Source organism: Ovis canadensis, chromosome 14 (genome assembly GCF_042477335.2).
Source record: "Ovis canadensis isolate MfBH-ARS-UI-01 breed Bighorn chromosome 14, ARS-UI_OviCan_v2, whole genome shotgun sequence".
NCBI lineage: Eukaryota > Metazoa > Chordata > Mammalia > Artiodactyla > Bovidae > Ovis > Ovis canadensis.
In genome coordinates this window covers 28,036,406-28,048,497 of record NC_091258.1, presented here as the reverse complement: position 1 = coordinate 28,048,497, position 12,092 = coordinate 28,036,406, and positions in this window count along the sequence as shown.

Here is a 12,092-nt window from a genome sequence, read left to right as displayed (position 1 = left end):
TGTGTTTGACATCTTGGGAGAGAGAGAGATCCCAAGGAAGAAATATGAAGAGACCAAGAGTCAGGGCCAAACCCTGAAGAACTCTGCTATGTAAAGCTGGGTGGAGAAGATGGCACACCTAAAAGGCAGAGATTGAGAGATCATAGGAAAATCAGGAGAACATTCAGTCACAAAAGCCTGGATAGAGAGCTTTTTAAGAAAAACGGCAAATGCTTCTAAAAGGCCAGGTGAAGTGGGAATTAAAATGTAGTCACTGATCTGGTATTCCCATCTCTTGAAGAATTTTCCACAGTTTGCTGTGATCCACACAGTCAAAGGCTTTAGTGTAGTTAATGAAGCAGAAGCAGATATTTTTCTGGAATTCTCTTGCTTACCTGCCTCCTGAGAAATCCGTTTGCAGGTCAAGAAGCAACAGTTAGAACAGGACATGGAACCACAGACTGGTTAAAACTGGGAAAGGAATACATCAAGGCTGAATACTGTCACCCTGTTTATTTAACTTATATGTATAGTACATCATGTGAAATGCCAGGCTGGATGAATCACAAGCTGGAATTAAGATTGTCCAGAGAAATATCAACGACCTCAGAGATGCGGATGACACCACCCTTATGGCAGAAAGCAAAGAAGAACTGAAGAGCCTGTTGATGAAAGTGAAAGAGGAGGGTGAAAAATCTGGCTTAAAACTCAACATTCAAAAAACAAAGATCATGGCATCCAGTCCCATCACTTCATGGCAAATAGATGGGGAAACAATGTAAACAGTGACAGACTTCATTTTCTTGGGCTCCAAAATCACTGCAGATGGTGACTGCAGCCATGAAATTAAAAGACGTTTGCTCCTTGGAAGAAAAGCTATGACAAACTTGGAGAGCATATTAAAAAGCAGAGACATTACTTTGCCGACAAAAGTCTGTATGGTCAAAGCAGTCATGTATTGCGAGAGCTGGATCATAAAGAAAGCTGAGCGCCAAAGAATTGATGCTTTTGAACTGTGGTGTTGGAGAAGACTCTTGAGAGTCCCTTGGACTGCAAGGAGATCCAACCAGTCAGTCCTAAAGGAAATCAGTCCTGAACCAGTCATTGGAAGAACAGATGCTGAAGCTGAAACTCCAATTTTGGAGTTTGGCCATCTGATGCAAAGAACTGACTCACTGGAAAAGACACTGATGCTGGGAAAGATTGAAGGCAGGAGGAGAAGGAGACGACAGAGGATGAGATGGTTGGTTGGCATCACTGTCTCAATGGACATGAGTTTGAGTAAATTCCGGGAGTTGGTGATGGACAGGGAAGCCTGGTGTGCTGCAGTCCATAGGGTCTCAAAGGGTCAGACACGACTGAGCGACTGAACTGAACTGAACTGAACTTATAAGTATGCTATACACTCCAAAATACATTGTATTATTTTTACTTTAATCAAGTAAAAACGTTTAAAAGAAATAAAATAAAATGTAGTCATTGGATCGAGGAACATTGGGGCCCCTTAGTGCCTTTGGTAAGAGCTCATTTCGGGGGGTTGTGATGGTGAGGCCAGTTTAGGGTGGATTGAAGAGGAAATGGGGGTGAGGGGAAATGGCAACACCTCGTGTAGACAACTCAGATGCGTTTGAAGACTGACTGTGAAGAGGAGAGAAGAAATAGGACAGGTTTTGAGGCAGTGTGCAGTATACTGTGTTTTCTTTTTTTAAAGAGGATAGAGACTAGAGCATTTGTTTAATGTAAACTCTCAACTGAAGAAAAATGCACAACTTAAAAGCTGCAAGCTAAGTTTTATTCAGGGACCTTACTAAGTGAGGATTATGCTCAGGAGACAGCTTCTCAGCCGTGATAACTCTTCCAAAGAGATAAGGGATGAACCAGGATGTGTTGGAGTTTTTTGCCAGGAAAACATCTTTGTAGTCAGATATCAAAAGATTACTGCTAATCACAAAACCAGACATCTCAAGTTAATGATTTTAGTGCTTTTGTATGTATGGGAAGATGCAAGAATCTGAGGTCATTGAAATTATTCCTTAGATGTGCATTTGAACTATCTAGGTTCAGTATCCAAAGCACATAAAGCTTCCTATTTTTCTCTATCCTGAATTCCACTCATGGTGCATCCTGGGAACAGGGTTGGGAAGCAGCCATAGTAGCTAATGGCTTGACTCTTGTTTACTGGAATGCTAGGAAACATTCCTGTCCACTATACCAAGGTGGGGATGATGGAGATACAGGACGGGAAGAAAACAATGGTGTCGATGGGTCCGTTAGAGGGATAAAAGGCTTGAGGCTCATAGCACAAATAAACGAGTGGGCCTTTCATGTATATCAGGAGGACTTCCTCCTCAATTGTAAGAGGCAGAAAGAGAAGAGGCACTGCCGCAGTAGAGTTTATGGATTTCGTAGATGGAAGATGAGAACATTTCCATCCAATGGCTTCTATTTTTTCTGAGAATTACATATTTCTCTAGAGACTGGTGTTATTTTTCTTGGACCTACATGTCTGGAAGGATTGAGTTCAGCTTGCATAGCGGAAGAAGGGGAGATGCTGAGCTAAGCTGAACACATGCAAACTGTCAACTACTCTTTTTCTCGGCTTTTATCCTTTGTTGGAAATAATCCTTCTTACGAGTTTGGCAGACAAAATAAACTGTTCTTGAAAAAGAAAGAAGCATGATGTTCAAAGCATGGTATGCTCAGGTCATCGAGCTGAATAGGATGACAGCACTGGAAATGTTTAAATTATTTATCAGAAGAAGTGAATCAGGTGTTTAAGATTCAAAGCCTTAGCCAAAGATTTCTTATTTGAGTCAAATTTGCAAAAAATCTTTAAAGGAATTCATCTGTAGCAAGTACAAAACCTTATACCCAAGCTAAGCATACACAGTCTGCATTGGACCATACAAATATGCTGCTCACAACTCAATCTGTCTGCCACAGAGATCAACTCATTGGCAGCTGAAAAATGAAACACCCTTGCTGAATTCAAAAGTGACTTCTACTAAGATTAACTCCTTGGAGAATCAAACACTGAAGGCTAGTTCCTTATATTTTTCAGATCACCTAAACTGAACTCCAATTCTTTAGATGTAAAAATAGAAAAAAGTCAAAATGAGTCTTATGTTCTCACTCATTATTGTTTCTCAATTTTAATGTAAGAAGTGTAAAGCACAAAGAATAAAGCTCCCAGGAATTAAAGGGAGAGGGGCTTTAGCCATGTGAATCATTGAGTCTGGAGGTTGGAGAGGACCTCAGAGGTCCTTGATGAAACCTTTTCATGATGCAAGAATCTCCTCTTCATCAACCTCAACATAAGACTTGTCAGCATTGGGCTTACGGTGAGACCAACAAAAGAGACCTTATGTGAGTCCTGAGGGGCACTCACACTGCTGTGATCCATTTTTCTTCATGTGAAGGGATTTCAGTTTTCCTATAACTCACTAATTCTGTGCTGCTAAGTTCTATGGAGCAAGTTGAATCCCCTTTATAGATATATTGGCCTTTCTGCAGTACAACAGAACAATTAGGAGCATGGGGCTATGAATCATTCAAATGTGAGTTTGAGTTACATCCCAACCTTTCCTGGTGGTGTGATTTTAGGCAAGTTATTTCTTCTCTCAGAGTATCAGTTTCACATTCATAAAATGACATGACTCTACTACTATTACCAAATGCAAATTCATGGGCCCAGTGCACAGTGAGGCCAAATAAACCAAAATGCTGGAGTCTGGAGGAGAGAAAGGTTTTTCAGAGGGTTATGCAAGAACTGTGGGTTCATGCCCACCACCACCCCAAAATCCTCAAGAAAATATTTTTAAAGGCCAGGTGAGGGGGGCGGTTACAGTGTAAGTATTCAACTCATGCACAGTTCCCTGAGTCGTTGATGGTGAGGTAGCAAGGTGGTGTCACAGGGGTTACCATTATCAATCTTTAGGCTCCAGGAAGTTTGGAGGTTATGGGCATCAAGTAATTAACATTTCCCATTTCGTGTGGGGGTGGGGGGTTGACATCTGTAAAAGATCTCAGGAAATGTGCATCAAATACTATTATCTATGTACTTAAAAGAGAAGCTAAAGCAGAGAATATGGGGAAAGGATCTGGCCCAAGAAGGCCCCATAAGGTCATGCTGGATATCAGTTTCTGCCTTCCTAGGGCTGTTGGCCTCAAGTTTGTAATGAGCATGATCATAATTCACCATTTCCCTGTTGAATGACCTTGGGAAAGCTGTCATCCCTTGGTGCATCTGCTTTCTTATGCACAAAATACTCACTTCATAGGTTTGTTCTGAGGTTAAATGTAAACTGCTTAGAGCCGTTTCTAGCAATGTTGCAGAAACCAGTACTCGAGAAAGCAAGCACCACACTCGGAGAGTTGGAGAACTCAGGTTTATTACGCTGGTGGGCCCAGAGGAGTTTCCAGTCCTTAACCCCACACCTCATCTCCTGGCTGATAGGGATGAACCCAATTGCCCAAAGGAATAGGTGTCCTTTCTAAGGTTTCTCAGGTGATATGGTGGAGGACTTTTCCCAGGGCCTGGAGGTGTTGGGACATCTCCAGTTCAGCTAGTTTGGGGGGGTTTCCATTGAGTTTTCCTATCACTGGGGCCGTTCTCCCATATAAGATCTCAAAGAGAGAATAGCCTTAGGACTTCAGGGTGCATCAGGCTTGGAGTGAGACTAGGGGTAACATGTCGACCCAAGATAACTGGGTCTCCTGACAGTTTAGCTAATGTAGTCTTGACAGCCCGATTCATGCATTCAACCTCCCTGAGCTCTGTGGCCTGTAAGTAGTGTGAAGCTTCCATTTGATTCCCAGTGTCCTGGATAAAGTTTGGATTATCTCAGACACAAAAGCTGGCCCATTGTCAGACCCTATGGAAAGCAGCAGCCCGTATCTCAGGATTACGTCTCTTAGTGAGGCCTTGGCCACTTCTTGTGCCCGCTCAGTGCGTGTGGGGTAGGCTTCAGTCCATTCTGAGTAGGTGCAGACTACCACAAGTAAATACTTACAGCCCCTATAGAGCTTCCCTGGTGGCTCAGATGGTAAGGCGTCTGTCTACAATGAGGGAGACCTGGGTTTGATTCCTGGGTCGGAAAGATTCCCTGGAGAAGGAAATGGCAACCCACTCCAGTACTCTTGCCTAGGAAATCCCATGGACAGAGGAGCCTGGTGTACATGGGGTGGCAAATAGTTAGACACGACTGAGCAACTTCACTTCACCATAGGGCTTGACTTCAGTAAAGTCCACTTCTTGATCCACAAAGGGCGGTGTCCCAACTGTCTGTACCCCTGGGTTGGGTCTTGGTCCTTGGCTGGTGGTGTTTTACACACAAGTCACACATCCAGCCCTGATCTGGGCACACAGGGTTGGGAGCTTAGGAATGAAATACACTATTTCATTCAGCTCAGTAAACTCTCCATCACAGTTTTTCCTAAATGAGTTGTCTCATGATGATGTTTTACCACCTGGACTGCTACATTGCTGGGGACAAAGAGTCTTTGGTCTGGGAGCTTCCTCCAGCCCTCTTTTTCTTTTATTCTTCCCTCATTTAGAGCCCATTGATCTTCTTCCTTGGTGTATCTCGGGGACGGAGGCAATTCTGGTGTCAAGAGGACCTTAAAGATTGCCTCGGGGCCCACTGTGGGGCTGGGTTGAGTCGCCACCTCCTTGGCTGCCTGGTCAGCCAACTAATTTTCTTTGCTGATTGGATCAGTTCCTCGCTGATGGCCTTTGCAATGGATGACTGCCACTTGGAAAGGCTTCCAGACTGCTCCTAACAGCTGAAGGAGTTCTTTTTTGTTTTTAATCTCCTTTCCTCCTGCTGTCAACAGTCCCCTTTCTTTATAAATGGCTCCATGTGGCATACCTTGAATCAGTATAGATGTTGACTCGCTTCCCTTCGGCATGCACCTGGGCAAGTGCCCACAGCTCAGCCCGCTGTGCTGACCACCCTTGTGGCAAGGCCTCAGCCTTCACTCTCTCGTCAGTTGTTGCTATGGCAGAGCCTGCTTTGCACTGTCCGTCTTGGATGAAACTGCTTCCATCAGTGAACAGTTCAAGTTCTGGGTTCTGGAAGGGAATGTCCGTCGGGTCCGGCCTGCTCGAGTAAATCTCATCTATGACCTCCTCACAGTTATGACTGGGGGTTCCTGCTTCCATAGGTAAAAAGGTGGCGGGGTTCAATGTCCGCACAGTCTCAAGTTGGACCTGTGGGTTTTCGGTTTCCTTGATAGTCATCCTGGAGTTGGTTAGCCACTTATGTCCCTGGCTGTTCATCAGGGCAGTAACAGCATGGGGAACCTTTACATTTATATTTTGCCCTCGAAAAAGCTTATCTGCTTCTCTGACCAAAGCCACAGTGGCAGCTAATGCCCAGAGGCCTGGCGGCCATCCCGTGGCCACTGGATCCAGTCGTTTGGACAAGTATGCTACTGGGCACTGTCATGGCCCAGCTGTTTGCGTGAGGACCCCCAGGGCAGTGTGACTTTTCTCACCTACAAAGAGGTTGAAGTCCTGTGTCATATCCAGCAGTCCTAATGCTGGAGCGTGAGTCAAGAGTCTCTTTATCTCCTCGAAGGCCTTTTTCTGTTCAAGTTTCCACTCTAGGGGGTCTTTACCAGACCCTGCTGTGGCTTTAAACAAAGGCTTGGCAATCTCAGAGAAACCTGGTATCCAGGTTCGGTAGAATCCAGCAACCCCAAGGAACTCGTGGACTTCTTTCTTGGTGTTCGGCTGAGGTATTGAACAGATGGCTTGCTTCCTCTCGTGTTCAAGTGCCCGATGCCCTTTTGCAATTATAAACCCCAGGCACTTGACCTCATGTCTGCAGATCTGAGCCTTTTTCCATGACACCTTGTACCCTGTGGTGGACAGTAGAACCAACAAGGCTTTGGTGCCTCTCTAGCAGTCCCCTTGGGTGGGGCTGGCTAGCAACAGGTCATCCATGTACTGGAGTAGGGTGCAGTTTAAAATTTCTCCGGGAAAGGCAGCAGGGTCTGCAGCCAGGGCTTCACCAAACAAGGCAGGTGAGTTTCTGAAGCCTTGTGGCAGTCGAGTCCAAGTCAGCTGTGTCTTTCTCCCAGTGTGTGGGTCTTCCCATTCAGAGGCAAACAATGGCGGGTTGGCTGGTGACAGCCAGAGGCAGAAGAATGTGACTTTGAGATCGAGGCATGTGAACCAGATTGCCTGAGTGGGTAAGAGATTCAAGAGAGTGTAGAGATTTGGGACCACTGGATGGGTGGTGATCACTGCACTGTTGACCGCACAGAGGTCCTGGATGGGGTGGTAGTAGTTCCCTGCAGATTTTTTGACTGGTAAGAGCAGATGTTCCAAGGAGACTGACACTTAATTAGGATCTCGGCATCTCGTAGACACTGGATGTGGTCCCAGATTCCCAGGCTTGCCTCCCATGGTACTGGATATTTGTTTTTGTCTAACAGGAGTGGCTTGTGGCTCAGGTCCACCACAATGGGGGCATGGTTTTTGGCCAAACCTGGGGGCCTCTTCTCTGTCCAGACATCAGGGGATTCTTTTAGCAGGCTGCGGGGATTTATTTTCCCTCCCTGAGGAATAGAGACACCATTCATCTTCCCTGGGCATGGTCACAGCCATCCTCAGAGCTGATTGGCTCCGCAAGGGGAGGCTCACAGGCTTTCTGGGGGCCAAAGTGATTTGTGCCCCCAGTTTTGTCAGTAATTCTCTACGCAGCAGGGGAACAGGGCATTCTGGTAAGTACAGAAATTCATGAGTCACCAGATGGCCACACAGCTGACACGAACAGGTCTTGCAAAATGAGCGGGCTGCCATGTCCCCTGTGGCCCCGACTAGAGGTGCTATTCAGCCTGTGAGGGGAGCCACAGGTGTGGTTACCACGGAGAGTTCAGCTCCAGTATCCACTATAAAAGCCATTGATTGGCTCCCTACTTTCATCGTGACCCTGGACTCCCAAGGGCCCAGGATCAGGAAGCCCAGTCTTCCCTAGTCTGTCTGCTCCAGCCAGGCTGATAAGGTTTCGGACAGCCTGCTCAGGCTGGTACCTTTCCTTGCTGGGTTGACTGAACTTCTTCGACCCTTTAGATGTCCCTCTGTGATGGGGGCACTCATTCCTCCAGTGTCCGGTCTCTTTGCAGTGGGCACACTGGTCATAGCGTAGTGGTGGTCTCGTCTTAGCTTTCCCTTTCCACGAGGGAACAGTCTGTTCCACTGGATCTGAGCTCCTCAGTGCTGCTGCTAGCCGGGCTGCTTTCTGTTTCACTTTTTCTGAGTGGTTGGGCCACACATACCCTACTCTGTCCCTGTCTGCTCCTGCAAAATCTTGCCCATGGGGCAGGGTCTGTGCTATTAGAAGCCAGGAGTCTATGTATGGAAACTGATCTGGATGTTCTGGAGTCCCAGTGACTACCTGGTGTACTGCTTGGACAGTGGGCAGGTCGAGAGTGCCCTCTGGTGGCCATCCAACGTCAAAGGATGGCGAATGGAGCTCACATAAGTTATGAAGCTTCCTGGGGTTCGTCTTGAGTCCGTAATCTCCTCCAAAGCCCTTCTTAAAGTTCTTTATCATGCAATCTAAACCTTTGGCTTACAGGAATTTCCCCCCATGTTGACAAATGTAATCTGCCTGGCAGGGTTTTGAGGAAACCCTAATCTCTTAGATGTCGGCTCAAGGAGTCAGTTGACAGAAGAATAACCAGTAACCAAAAATTTCTCTGATTCAATGGACATGAGTTTGAGTAAACTCTGCGAGCTGGTGATGGACAAGGAGGCCTGGCATGCTGCAGTTCATGGGGTCACAGAGTCGAACACGACTGAGCGACTGAACTGAACTGAATAATTTATCCTTCCCTGTGTATCCTGCCCTGAGTCAGTGGCGCAAAGAAAAACAAGGGTGGGTGCCCCATCAAAAGAGGAGACCATTCAGGTTCCTTCTTAGCTGCCTCCCCAGGGGGAACTTAGGTGCCTCTTAGCATTGGCTGCTGCTGCTAAGTCGCTTCAGTCATGTCTGACTCTGTGCGACCCCATAGATGGCAGCCCACCAGGCTCTGCTGTCCCTGGGATTCTCCAGGCAAGAACACTAGAGTGGGTTGCCGTTTCCTTTTCCAATGTATGACGGTGAAAAGGGAAAGTGAAGTCATTCAGTTGTGTCTGACTCTTTGCGACCCCATGGACTGCAGCCCACCAGGCTCTTCCGCCCTTGGGATTTTCCAGGCAAGAGCACTGGAGTGGGGTGCCACTGCCTTCTCCCTTAGCATTGGCAGATCACTATAAACCCCTGATGTGGATCTGTCTTGCAGGGAGGGACTGGGTCCCCCAGAGGCAGACACCGCCTTGAGCCGTATGAGGTCACCACGGAACCACAAGCTAAGGCCCACTCGGACTCCGCGGCCACGAAGGCCATGAAGCCACCAATCGAGCCTGAAGTGCAAGCACATCAGGCCGCACACTCATTCACATTCACTTTTTGTCCTCCTGGCCCCTCTCTTGAGGGAGATTTAAAATCCTCTTAGCATTGGCAGGTCGAAATAAACCCCCGACCCGGACCAGCCTCACAGGGAGGGATCAAATCCCCCAGAGACTGGCACCACCTTTCAGCCTTATGAGCCTTATGAAAGGCACCACCTTTCAGTCGCAGAACTGCAGGTTTTGGACCCTCTCAGGCTCCGTAGTCCGAGGACTGTGGAGCTTATTTTCACTTCTTCCAATCAGCAATCGTGCATACACAATCCCTCAGAGGTTATCACAATCCCTCCCTTTTCCCTGTCTGATGCTCCCTTCCTGGGAGCCCAAGGAGGTGATCAGTCTCCTCTTCCACCCGTTGGGGTAGGTTTCTGCCTGGGGACCGGCCCTGGGGCGTTACCTTATCCTGTGGCTGTTCATGGTGAGTAGGTCCATCCCTCCAGTGAGTCCAGCCAGGGCTCAGCCATCCGGAGAGTCAGAACGCCAGCTGGAAAGAGAACCCGGAATACCACCAGGTGGCGCGCCTCCCCATTCCGCTCGGGGCTCCCCTGCTCTGACCGGCCGAGCCACCAGTCCCGGGGCTCAGGGGGCCAGCGTGGTTGAATCTCACTGGGGCCTCCAGAAACGTTGCAGAAACCAGTACTCGAGAAACCAAGCACCACACTCAGAGAGTTGGAGATTTCAACTTACCATGCTGGCCCGCCCAGAGGAGTTAACTCCGAGCTCTGAGCCCCAAACAAAGGGGTTACAGAGTTTTTATACATGCACAGGCATGATTAAGTGGGTTTGCGGGTTTGCAGGGGCCAGGGCAATCGCAAAAGTAGGACAAGGGTGAGTGAGATAAGCTCCAGTTTATAGTATTGCGAGTCCCCACTTTCTGAGACCTACGTGATCTAGACTTTGCAAGGAGCAAGCTGAGTTACAGAGGCAGAAAGAGGAGGCGGTTATGTAAAAAGTTTCATTTTTCCTCTTCATAATGACTAGAGAAATGCAAATCAAAAGTCCAATGAGGTAAGCACTCACATTCATCAGATTGGCCGCCTCTAAACATCTTAAAAAATAAATGCTACGCCAGTCTATGTCTGACGCAGGATACAGCATGCTTGGGGCTGGTGCATGGGGATAACCCAGAGAGATGTTATGGGGAGGGAGGTGGGAGGGGGGTTCATGTTTGGGAACGCATGTAAGAATTAAAGATTTTAAAATTTAAAAAATAAAAAAAATAAAATAAATGCTAGAGATGGTGTGGAGAGAAAGGGACCCTCCTGCACTGTTGTTCACAATGGTACTTAGGAGAATGTGTGGAGGGTCACTTAAAAATAACATACAAGTGTTGCTGGTCAAAATCTTGGCTTTCTCTGTCCACCAAAGCTGAATAAAAAAATATGGAGACAGAACTTGGAGGAAATAGAAAGGTGGCTTTAATCCTCAGCCAGTGGATAAGGGAACACAGTAGGCTCATACTTCAAGAGCCAGCCCCCACTAAGGAATCTAGGGGCTTATATAAGGCAAGGGCTCGCAGTGGGGGGTTGGTGAGGAGGGACAGATGTGTTAAAACCTTCTCAAAAACAGTCATAGGCTGGCATCAGTAACCCAGTGATTGAGTCTAGCAGGTCGGTGTCTCTGCAGCCTTCTTTCTGATGTGTAACTGCAAGGGGAAGGGTGTTGTAAGGGTAAGCACAGGACCATAGGTGTGACGTGTAGCTCCTGCAGAGTTAGGGGGCAGAAGAGCAAACTAAGTTACAGACACACAGAGTTAGGAATAACTAAAGTAAAAATACTTTGGCCACCTGATGAGAAGAACTGACTCATTGGAAAAGGTCCTGATGCTGGGAAAGATTGAAGGCAGGAGGAGAAGGGAACGACAGAGGATGAAATGGTTGGATGGCATCACCAACGCGATGGACATGAGTTTGAGCAGGCTCCGGAGTTGATGATGGACAGGGAAGCCTGGTGTGCTGTAGTCCATGGGGTCACAAAGAGCCGGACACGACTGAGTGACTGAACTGAACTGACAGTAAAAAAAGATAGGGATGCACAGGCCTGCTCACTGTTCTCTTTATCTTCTTTGTTCTCAGGAAAGAAAAGAAAAAAAACTTACTTCTCTTTTTTTTTTTTTTCCTTTTCACTGCAACAAATTCCCCCATCATTTTATTGCCTCCATATCAGTGGAGAGGGGAAATAGGCATCATTCTTGTTCTTGTCTAGCTGAGGACGAAACCTCAGTGTTGCTCTGTCTGACAGTCACCAGCTGTTCAGCCCAGGGGCCCATCTATCTCCTATTTCATATTTTCCTTGAGAGACGTGAACTCCAAGAAGTCTTCATGGGGGTGATGAGGGACAGAAGGTCAATCTTTCGTAACTTCTTGAATGCTGACCTGGGACTCAGAGACCCTATCTAATCAGGGTCATGGAGCCCTTGCCCCGTTTTATTAAGGGGCTCCAGAGTGACTTTTGTGGTTATTGCCACAGGATCTGTTCGGAGGAGTGGCTGTAATCTCTTTGGGGGACGTGTGTTTTCTCTCCGCATCATTATTATCTTGATGTAAATCTGTTGTTATCAGGAGGAGACAAGTCTTAACAGGTAGTTTAAGAAAACAAAGGCCATAGATCAGTAAAAGAGTTATTGTAACTAGGGGTCAAAGAAGGAATAAGA